A 12,617-nucleotide genomic window follows, 5' to 3' on the forward strand; every position below is an offset into this window, starting at 1 on the left:
AATTCATGCATGAAAATTAAGCGTGCACTCTCAACCAACATACACAAATCATTTTTTATACGATCGGATAAGTAAATTGAATTCACAACTTATGAATCACAACTGGATGTAATCAAATCATATTGCAAGTATGAACATGGTTTCGAATCACCCCCTAACTAAGAGGGGTTTAGTTCCTCATACTCACAAAGCAAAGATACATAAAATTAGACATTAAAATCAAAGGAAAGAAAACACCTAAAATGCTCCAACTTGGGTAGCAAGTGCATCCAAGAATTCTCCTTTGCTTGCTTGCGGCAGATTGCTTTGTGGACGGATTTTTGGGTAGTTTTATGATGTAGAATGGATGGGGAATGGTATGGAAAGGTTTAGGGTAAGTGTGGATGAGTGTTTGAGGGTTGGAGGGTGGTGGAGAACTAGGCAAAGAGGGTGGAAGAAGGTGGAGTGGCTGTTATGTTTTCTAGGCACTAGAATGGTGTTTTTGGGGTGTTTTGCTACTTAGGGTGAGTATGGACGAATTTCTGTGATGAATGGTGAATATGAGAGTGTGAACCCTTTGCCAAGGGGTGTAAACATGTATATATAGGCCCCAAAAACCTTAGAAAATCAGGTTAGGCTAGGGAGAATGCATGGCAAAGAGTGTATGTGGTGTGCAATGGTCCAAGGGTGAAAATGAAGTGATGATGCAAAGTGTGAAGGGTAAAATGGAGTGGTCTTGTAGCTAGGGGGCATGAATGATTGTGTACATTGCATAGAGATGGAAAGGGAGGTGAAAATGTGTCAATAAATGGGTCAAAGGTGCAGCAACATGTGGTACACAAGGCATGGGATTCCAAATGTGAATGATGGAGCATCAATTGGTGCATGTTATGGTTGTGAAAGTTGTATAAAATTTTGTGGGTGAAGGGAACAAGAGGTATCAAGCAATTAAGTGTAATAATTAAATGAATTGAAGCATGAAATCAGAAATTATGTAGGGGACAAGAGTGATCAAGCATGGCATGGGAATCCAAAGGGAATTCTATGTTGTTTTGCATGGCAATGAAGGCAAGTTGGGGTGACAAATTTTTGGGCTGAGTTCTTCATCTTGTGGACCATAATTCTTCACATTCTTGGCCTCTTTAGTTCTCAAATTCGTCCATCCACTTTGGCCCAAATATGTGACATGCATTCCAAGCTCCATTTTGCTCCAAAATGCTCCAAAATGCATCTTCTTGCCTACTTTGTCCATAAGATCTGAAAACACACGAAAATGACTTTAAACATTAAAATAACTAAGGAAACACGACATAAATGCACAAGAACAAGCCAACTAAGTCGCATAAATATGCTCCTATCAATGGGGGTCGATTTTCCCCAAGATTGCTTATGCCAAACACCTAGTAAGGTTGGCAAGGACAGCTGGGCTGAAAGCCAGGATGTGACCGCTAGCCAGGGCATCGGGGACCGATATGTTCTCGGCCAAGCACTTATTCGACTTGGCATAAAAAAGATATTTGTTATACCAGTAGAGTAAGAAAGCCTCATGTTCTCCTTTCGTGGGGTTTTCCCCCTCTCAACCGGCGAAGTGGGTCATCAAGGTGTTGTAATTGAAAAAGTTTCTATACAATTTTTGTACTTCTGCTTTTAACGGCCTTTGATCTCCTTTCGTCATAACTTCGACGGCACGTTCCTCAAAATTATCTTTAGGTTCGAATTGAATTTGTACCCGACGAGAGAGATGTATATTGAAATGCCGGATAAAGGGGTGCCAAGTATGGCGGTCATGTCTAAAACCGTTGGGCCAAGAGGGCCAAGGGGGTCAAGGGGGAGAACCATCGTGTTGTTAGCCAAGCACCAAAAGCTTAACGCGGCCATCACGAGCTCTCGATCCAAGTTCATCTCGATGGTCGAGAGTTTGATGGCGTCAAAGATGCTGAGAACATTCCACTCGCAGCCAAAATATGGCTTCATCCGAGTATCCCAGGCAACTCAGGACGTCGTGGTCGAGGGCCAAACGCCCTGGGGTCTAGCCGATTCCCATTTCGACCAGTCATACCCTTGGAATAAGGGTTTTAGGCAGTGCTCCTTAAGCATTTCGATGATTGCTTCTGGAACATTGTCATTAAACAATGGGCCTAGGGTTTGGTAGGAGACATTTGGCTCATCTTCAAACCGGATGGTTTTGATCGTGTTTCGGTCAGTGATATTTTGACATTTGCTGCACTCCTCGATCAACTTGTTGCTGAAAGTATTGGTAGCCATTGGAGATGTGGGTATTGGAGGCTGTTTTTCTGGTTTTCAAGAGAAAATGGCAAAGAGATTTGAGAGAGAATGGGAAGGGGATTTAAGGGTTCTGAAAGCGTAAAAGGTTGAATGAAGAGAGTTGAGTATTTATAGGCGTTTTAGGGGAAGATCCAACAGTTTAGTGTTTAAAATAAGGAATAAGATTGATCGGGGGATTAGTAATCATGATGAATAGTTAAAAATCCAAATAAAAGGATCAAAAAACTAGCAGATCGAGACTGCACGATGGCGTGTGATGGCGAACTTAATGGTGAAGAGACGTTTGAGTGTCTACACGTCTCAAAAAGATCAAAAATTCACGGATCAAGGTTATAATGATGGCGTGTGGTAGGGAGTTCAGTTTTGAGAAGGCATTTCAATGTCAAGTGAAGACAAACATGCCAAGGAGTTGCCACATGGCAGGATGTCTGACAAATTTAAGATCGTGCAATCGTGCTTCATAAATGCGCCTGGTGGATGGGATATTCGAGACTTGTCATTGTTTTTAAAGATACTTAAAGGTTTGATTTCACTTCTTCAAGGTCAAAACTCGGCTAAGGAGTTTTAGGCCAAAGACCTCAGAAGCGATAGGGCAATGTTTGGGCCCAAAATAACATTATTGGGTCGAGCTTAGGTTTGTGTTCGGTCCAATGCTTTTTCGGAAATATTATGAACCGTCTAGGCTGGCATAAACCGCCAATCAGGTCGGTCGAGTCCTATTGCAGGAAGGATTGATTGGGATAAGAGCGAAAAAGTTGAGTCTTGGTACAACAAGGGGGTTCTAGGGTTAAAGGCATTGGGAACTCGAGAGTGAACCTAACTCATTATAGAGCTTGATTCATAAACCTATCAGAACTAGGATTGGCCGAATCCTTATCAAATCATATTTGGGAGTTTTAGTCCGAGTACATCTCTTGTTCGGCCAGGAATAGGTTCGCTGCTATATATATAGAGGGGAGTGTATCATTCAAACCCTCTCGAATTCAACACACAAACTGCCATGTGCAAACCCTCGCTCTACGCGAAACCTCTCAAACATCTTAAGATTTTTATTTTCTTTTTCCGTCAACACATCTTCAGTTTGGATAAACATCACTATGAAGGCAACCAGTGACATCTTCAGTTTGGATAAACAACATTGTTGCTGTAGAATCAGCCGACCCTGGAGCACATTCAGTTTGGATAAACAGCACTGCGTCGAGGCCGGCTGGTTATCTATCCAAGTCTCGGCCAAGAAGGATTTTCGAGTTCTTGTTCGTAGAGGTCATCTCATTAGCCTTCTCGGCGAAGTTAGGCGTTACAAATTACTAGGCTCGGCGCATTGAACGCCGAGTTGTTTTATGATTGGATATACACAAGTTTTAGAGTTCAGCATTCTGACGGCCAAACCATGTTTACCATTAAGACATACATCTCTTTTAAGTACTTGTGTCCGTATAGTTTGGTACCGGTTCGGCGTGCTTATACTCTTACGAATATAATCACCGTGATCAAACCCAGCACCGACGATCCGTGAACTTCGCAAGACTAGCAGCCTTGTCTTCAAGCTCTAGAACCCGAAGGCCGAGACGTTTCCTTCCTCGGCCGCAGTCGTAAGATCAAGAAGTCAACAGCGCGCCCAACGCGACATCAACACATTTTACACCCCGGCCGAGCTCGGCCGACGAGTTGGCACACCCCGCACACAACTAAAGGACGTAGTTAGCTTATTAATTACTCGGCCTGTGCGCCACGTAGGCTTGGTAGTTTTTAAGGTCAACACAATGATAATGAGCTTACATTTCTCAAATTTAGGTCTTGTGAATGCATTGAAGCTCGTTCAGCCGATAATAGGCAAGTACCCTGGTGTCTCATACGCCGACTTGTTCCAATTGGCCAGTGCTACTGCGGTGGAGGTGATTCTTAGTCTTCCTCTAACATTCGTATGAACAAAATTTGTACATTTATAACAAATTCATTTAACTGATTGAGATCGTTTCGTTTTTCAGGAGGCAGTGCCCAGAAGAAGGGAGGCTTCCTGGTTAGTAAACCATGCATATTTTTCTATAATGGTATGCAAGATAAACATGGAATTTGGAATTATTTTGGTGAAGACCATATACGATTTTGCTCTTCAATTTGCTCAATTCATTTTGAAATATTTGTCTCGGCTTGTTTAGATGCTGGCCCTCCTTCGCATGCTGATCATCTACGTCAGGTTTTCTACCGAATGGGGTTGAATGACAAGGTGACTTTTAAGTGATGTAAACTTGGTTTCTGGACATAACAATGTGCATGTGATGGTTACTAATGAACCTGTTTGATATGTAGGAAATAGTTGCATTGTCTGGGGCACACACTCTGGGGAGGTCCAGACCTGATCACCGTGGTTAGGGCAAGCCAGAGACAAATTACACGGTATTGACTCAGAATCTCGTATTCACTTAAACCACACTTAACAGAAAAGAATTTGCGACTGTCAAGTGGCTTATTTAAGATATTTTCCGTTCCATCTATCACTCGAGGTTTTGAGATTGAACAACCAGAACATGAGCTTACTGACTTGATTAAGGTTAAATATGATATCTTTAGCCATGTGGTTATTTAGTGGTGGCGGCTCGCACCTACAAGCCAACGATAAATATTTTAAGGAGAACAAGAATAATTTCACCACAATAGCTAGAAAGTTAACTAGCATTATGTTCATGGCAGAAAGACGGGCCAGGGGCACCAGGAGGACAATCTTGGACAGCACAATGGTTGAAGTTTGATAATTCCTACTCCAAGGTATTCAAATAGTATCCCCTTATTTGGGTGTGAATTCTCACACTCCAATAGGAGGCTGGTGGGAGTTGGTACAAGGTTTTCCTTTACTCACGGCGGGTTTTCTCTACAGGATATCAAGGAAAAGAGGGATGAAGATCTACTGGTGTTGCCAACTGATGCAGCTATTTTTGAAGATCCAGCAATCAAGGTAAAACAAAACATAATTGAGAGTGATGATGTTCTATGCGTATCCTGTGTTACATCGAAATTTTGCAGGTATATGCTGAGAAATATACTGAAGACCAAGAAGCCTTCTTCAAGGATTATGCTGAAGCTCATGCTAAACTCAGCAACCTGGGGGCCAAACTTGACCCTCCAGAGGTTTGCTAACTTTCAAAGTTTCATATGTTGATTCTGTTATGGATTAGCAATCCCCTGTGAATAATGCATGTTAATGCTTACTGTATGAAAACTTATTCCTGCTTCGATTTTCGTGCAAAGGTCCTCCGGTGTTGTTTTGCCTATTAACCTTGAGACTGATTATTAAATATGATGATCAGGGTATTGTGATCGATGATGGTCCTTTGCAGCCTATACCAGAAAAGTTTGTGGCAGCCAAATACTCGTCTGGCAAGGTTGTAAACGCGGAACTCCCACACCTCTTAATCAATAATCTTTTGGCAATTTTGTCATCTTTATTCGGAAACTGAGTTTTGATTTTCGGTTTTTCTTTTTTATAAATGAGAAGTATTACATTGCTATTTTACAATTTACACTAAATATTTACAGAGGCGTTCCCTAAGGTTTTTGTACGAGTTTATGATTTATCAAGCGATCCGGTCTTCTCAGTTTCATCCATGATTTCAAACAATGTCAGTGCTTGCACACATTGTTTGACATCAGAGTAAGTTAAGTTTTTGAGAATTGCACATTATTGAAGACTTTTTTTTTTTTTTTGAACAAATTATTGAAAACTTACGTTCAGGTAACATTGCAAGGTGATGTTCGAGCTCATACATTTAAATAGCGAAAAAATTGCGTTCTTCCCTCAAATGGAGCAAGAGCAACCAGGCTTTCACCTATGAGGAAACATTTCTGGATCTATCACTGTGGCAGTATTTCATATCAATATTTCACTGCCATATGCGTCAATTGTTTGGGATACTGTCCACATTGACATCTGGTTTAGGCAAGTCATTTGATCGTAGGGTTTTAAACGACATTAGAATATCAGTTATTCCTATCTATTATTTCCAGCTTGACCATTTACCTTGATAGAAATTTGAGGCCAATATATTGTCCTAGTGGCACTGGCAATGAAGTTAGTGATGTTGGAGTAGATTCCAAGTTTTCAATATGACGATGAGGGTACCAATGTCGTTTTACGGTCGAATTAGTGCTAGTTGTACTAGTAAACGTAATATAATCCTAACATCTGTTATAATGTATGTCGACGAGTTTTAGTCTAATAATATCACACTATCAATCTGTAAATCATGGACATGAGAAAATGCATAAATTTACTCTGCAAGATGCGTTTGTCGATGACGGCAGAGATTTTCTTGATAGACAATTTGACATGTTATGTTATTAGATTATGTCGATCTTCGTTCTTAGTCAAATGAATTTGATTCGGTTTTGTAATTCAGCTTCAGGGACTAACAACGTAGCATGCCAAAACAAGACTGACTCGATAGGATTTTGTTTTCCCAAATATGACTTATTTTCTGTGAAGCATGTAATCCTAATTTCATGAAAGACTTATTTTCTGTGAAGCATGTGATCCTAATTTCATGACAATTTGCTATCCAGCGTTCCCGCCACATCAATTTATGTGAAGCTTGTTATGAGTGGGATGCTATCTCAGTGGTACATTCTTGTTCTACTTTTTTTTTTTTTCCTTTTTTTCTATAATATTGCACGATGATTATAATTGTTTATTTTTTAGTTCACGCACAAAACTAAAATATTTGAACAATTCAATTAATGCCATCAAAATTTTAGCATTGATTCAATAACATGCATAGTCTGTTTATTTATTGGATAAGCATCAAATAGCTAAACGATTTCGTATTTGATTAATTTTTTGTAGAATAATTGTCAAATGGTGACCTTAAAGATAAACAATTTGAGTTATCATAGAACATTACATAATGAAAAGGGTGACCTTGCTAACATTCATTCTTCTTGTAAAAATGTCTTGGATACAGTGACAGAGCCACTATGGAGTCATTAGTTGTCTTTGACCCTATCAACTTCAAAATCCCCATGTGTATTTGTTTATGTATTGTATTGAACCCCTATAAACAACTAATGCAAACTAAATTACAATATCATTCTCCTACTTCTTTTATTTTCTTCTATCATATTTGTCTTCATTTTCTCTTTTCTTGTGTGCGACTCTATTGTGCGCATCATTTGCTTGATTAAATACTTTAGTTGAAAAACCTTGATAATTTTTAACATTACTCCACAATATCATGTATCCATCCTCGACAAGTCTCTACAAATAATAATAGTTTTCGACATTATAGAATAAACCTTCGACACATGTTGATAACAATTGTTAGCTACCTATAAAGTGCTAGACAAATGGCCCAATAATTTTATTTTTGGCTGATACTACAACTCTATTATTTGAAAATTCTGATTTCATCACTGCTTGAACATGTTGCTTGGTCAAAGCATGGGGCAAATACCAGAAGGAATGGGACTTTCCCCTTGGAATAAAAGTGTAAGAAATAAAGAGATGATCATAAGTAGCTGAGCTCTGCAGCCTGCACTCCCCCAATTTGGTGGCACACAGGGTTTTAGCACAATGATTGTTCTCAATGGAGGGACAAAGCCTATCGAGTATTGACTACTGAGCAAGGAAGAAAAAATCGATAATATCGGCGAAATATCGCCGGTATTATCATTTTTTTGAAGTTCCGAAATTTTTTTAACTATCCAACCTATTTTCGTCAAAATATCACGATATTATCGATAATATCGCGATATTTTCGAAATTATCGACAATATCACGATATTTTATTAAAAAAATACTTAAATATGTTGAGAAAACTCAACACATAGTTAACTTGATCATGGCCCAAAGGCCAAACAAGTTTTGGTTATCTCATCAGGGGAGTGTGAGTTTTATAGCAAAAATTCATTGCTCACTTCCTTGCATGGGCGATGTGGGACTCGCCCAATGGGGGAAAAAATCAAAATTTCGGCCGAAATTTTACACCCACTTTAAACGGCCATAACTTTGTCAAAACTCAACGAAATCAAGCAAGACAAAAACGAAAGTTGTAGCCCTCGAAGAGACGAAGAGAATGGTACCTCACATGATGTCTTAATCGTAGTAGTTTGGCCGGAAAATGCCTCGAAAGTCACTGAGGTCGCTGAGGTCGTAGGAAACTGGGTAAGATTCAAATGAGTATAACTTTTTCAATACGCAACGAAATTGAGTGAAACAAAAAGGAAAGTTGTAGCCCTCGAAGAGACGAAGAGAATGGTACCTCACACGATGTCTGAATCGTCGTGGTTTGGCCGGAAAATGCCTCGAAAGTTACTGAGGTCGCTGAGGTCGTCGGAAACTGGGTAAGATTCAAATGAGTATAACTTTTTCAATACGCAACGAAATTGAGTGAAACAAAAAGGAAAGTTGTAGCCCTCGAAGAGAGGAAGAGAATGGTACCTCACACGACGTCTGACTCGTTGTGGTTTGGCCGGAAATTGCCTCGAAATCTACTGAGGTCGCCGGAAACTGGGTAAGATTCAAATGAGTATAACTTTTTCAATACGCAACGAAATTGAGTGAAACAAAAAGGAAAGTTGTAGCCCTCGAAGAGACGAAGAGATTGATACCTTGCACGTCGGCCAAAATTCAATTGACACACTCCTAGCTTCCAAAATTCAATACTTTTACTTTATATCAAGTTGAAAAAACATAATCGGCATCCAAATTAAAGTTTAATCTTATTCAATGTATTGATTTTCAATCGTTAATTGATATACTATAATTTGGAACTTCAACGCCTAGACGCATGCTTATGTGTAAGAAATTTAAATTGTCAAATTCGGCACATTATTTTTCATCATTTTATTCACTTCCCTTTTTTTTTTTTAATATCCTAAATAAAACCTCCAAATATTGTACTAATTAATTATATATAAATGATTATGGTGTGTTTAAACTTCTTTCATTAATTACTACATATTTTCTACACTCACAATGTTTGCCAGCTCGCTATATAATCAACTTAAATCAGTTAAATCCATCATGCAATGCATTTCCTTCCAATTTTTTGTGATAAACTAATAGATAATTGACTAAATAAACATCCTACAAAGTTTCATTAAAAATTTCCAAGTTTTTCTTACAATTTCCGTGGTTTCCATGTAATTTTTATCGATATCGATATTATCCCGATATTTCCATCGATATTTCCGTGTTTTCAGACTACCGATATTTCCGATATTACCGATATTTTCTTCCTTGCTACTGAGTGCCGTGATAAAGCCTAACTAGCCATGGGCCTATATGGCAAAAGTTGCTTTCGCTTTTCCATATGGAGCCAAGTGAAAGGGAGCATTGAATAATCAAAACTACATATGTCAGTGTGAAAGCAAATTCTATAATTTTAATTTATTAAATGTCCAACTACATATATCATTTTCTCTGTCACTTGTTTCAATTTTTCTAGTATGAATTGGAGCATAGTATATATGACCGTTTGATCGCTAGCACTTTTGATTTATTGGCCTTACATTCAGACGTTCATTCTCTCATTCTATGTTTAGAGTCGATCTATACTAGAATTTTTGCACTTCCTTGAGCATCTCCAATGTGCTTCACAAATGAGCACCTATGTTAAAATTTAGGGAGAAGTTAGAAAACATCAATTCCAAACATGTTTCATATTATGCTCTTAAGATTATGAACGCAATTTCAATTTGACCGAGTAAACAAAAAGGACAAAAATGTGTAACATCGAGGATGGAAGCAACTATTATCAAAGTTCAAAGGCCAAAAATTAATTTGTGGTATAAGGTTTGTTTTATCTTAATAAAAGGGTTCACAACCAAATATGATAGGTTAATTAAACAAGACTAATAATAAAATTAGAGCATCTTGAATGGAAATGTCAAAAGATAAATGTCAAATGTTAATTTAATAGCTAACGTGGCTGTTTATACCATACTTGACCAATCTCGAAACTACTGAGCACCGGTCAACGTTATACCATCAAGGATCTAGAAGAGTTTCCCTCCAACCAGGAGGCCAATCACAGCGTGACACGTGTCGACATCAGAAGCCAATCATGGCGCGACACGTGTCAACATCAGAAGCCAATCACAACACGACATGTGTTAATGTCAGAATGAAACTAGAAACTCTCTTCTATAAATAGAGATCATTCTCTTACAATATTTCTTAATGTCATTTGTACTAAATCATTCACTAGTACTCACTAAAGGAGAGCTTGAACCTATGTACTTGTGTAAACCCTTCACAATTAATGAGAACTCCTCTACTCCGTGGACGTAGCCAATCTGGGTAAACCACGTACATCTTGTGTTTGCTTCCCTGTCTCTATCCATTTACATACTTATCCACACTAGTGACCGGAGCAATCTAGCGAAGGTCACGAACTTAACACTTTATGTTGTATCAAAGTCTTCGCTGATTTTGTGCATCAACATTTGGCGCCGTCTGTGGGAACGACATTTATTCCCGCTCTCTTCAGCTTTGTTAAGTTGGTTTCCACCATTCGTACACTATCTTTTGACTAAGCATCCCTCTCCAACATGGGGAGCGAAGAAAGCCACAGCACACAGAATGACACCCCCTCTCGCACCTGGTGCGAAACAACAAAAGAAGTTTGCTCTTCGGGCTAAAGTCGATGAGCTAGAAGCTCAGAACAATAAGATAGCAATGAAGAATGAGGTCCTCCAGGAGCAGTATGAGAAGCACTTTGAGACGCTCCACTAAACTAGGCGTACTCAAACACGCGAGCTCGTTACCCCTATGGACATCAACCATCATCTGGGTACCCCCCAACACGGAAGGTCACCTTCCTTCGACATGGGTATCCCTGACGATGAGCGAGCTAATCATCAAAACATTGATCAACATGAGACTTCCCTCAACCCAGCTGCTTCGACCCGAAGCAAGAGAAGTGGAGGAAGACACCTCCTTACATAAGAAGTGGAAGGATCGAAAGTCGTTTTTCGCAACTGTCGAGATTTCCTAAAGCAACGTCTTGACAATCTCATCCATGTAAGCTCGAAGATTAATGACCCAAGGGTCTCTGAAAGACTCGGTCCTCTCCCATGTCCCAGGCCGGCTACCAATTTGGGGAAAGTGCAACAAGTCCTAGAGAAACACGAAGGTATAGAGGACTCAGAGATGCTTCGACAGACATACCTTGGAAGTCAGTACGGCGAGTCCAAGGAAAAATCACATGCTCTTGATCAAACCTTCATACTTCCAAGAGGAGATGGAGATTTACGAAAGAAAGCATTAGCGGTACATGACTCCACTCAGGACCCTATTGTCCTACAGCTTCTTAAGGAAGTAAACAAGTTGAAGGCCGAACGACAAGCTGAGATACCTGATTGGAACCAACCTAGGCCTGGCCCTCTTACAAGGAGGATCCTCGACACCCCTCCAAGAGAAGACAAAACAGAAGCTTGGCTTGCAACTCTATACTGGAAATAAGGACCCGATTGAACACATTAACCTTTTTTAGTCCACCATGGCATACCAGATGCACACCGACGAAAAGCGATGTCTTCTCTTCCCCTCTACCCTCTCTGCTTGAGCTCTAAACTGGTATTGCCATCTTCCACCTGAGACGGTAGACTCATTTGAGAAATTGAGGAAACTATTGGTTTCTCAACACATTTTCTAGACCGATCGTTTGCACTCTGTGGATGACTTGTACATTATTCGCCAGAAGCCAGACGAGTCATTACGTATGTATGCTGGCCGCTTCAGCCATAAGTATTCCCGTTGTGCCGAAGCCGACGACAAGACTGCCCTCAAAGCCTTCACGGCAGGCCTACGTGACTGTTTCTTTAATTACATGATCAATGCCAACACTTGGAATACTTACTCTGAGGAGATGGCCCAGGCTTATAACTATGCCTCCGCTGAGGTAAGGACATACCAAAGGAAACCCCCCACAGCCACCCCTTATCAGCAAGTAGGGAGTGGAAGCAAGATCCAACCAAATGAGAATACCTCAACCTTCCAAACGGCAGCAGTGCATCCCCCTACCTTACTTAATACTTCGCCAAGTCAACAAACATATCAATCTCAGGGCAAAATGAAAGATTTCCATCCTCAACAGTCTTATTTTAGTAAAATGAGTAAGGGACACTATTGCGATAACCAATGGTATCGCCACGATAATGCCCGCCCCCAGGCAGTCAACACAGTGGGCCAAGCACGTGTCAGGACAGGCTCTACCCCGAGGTATGAGACATACACACCTTTGAACGCCACATGCGTGGCTATTTACCCCAGCATAGCACACCTGATACCAAAGCCAATGTTGAAGCAGTCAGGTTACAAGCCCATAAAGAACACGAGCACGTTTTTCTGCTACCAC

General features: G+C 40.1%; 1 pseudogene; it reads left to right on the top strand.

Annotated features, from left to right (window-relative positions):
* Window positions 1-5,720, top strand: part of LOC103401738 (probable L-ascorbate peroxidase 6, chloroplastic/mitochondrial) — a 58,620-nt pseudogene extending 52,900 nt beyond the window's left edge.
* Window positions 5,721-12,617: the final 6,897 nt, after the last annotated feature.

Source organism: Malus domestica, chromosome 15 (genome assembly GCF_042453785.1).
Source record: "Malus domestica chromosome 15, GDT2T_hap1".
NCBI lineage: Eukaryota > Viridiplantae > Streptophyta > Magnoliopsida > Rosales > Rosaceae > Malus > Malus domestica.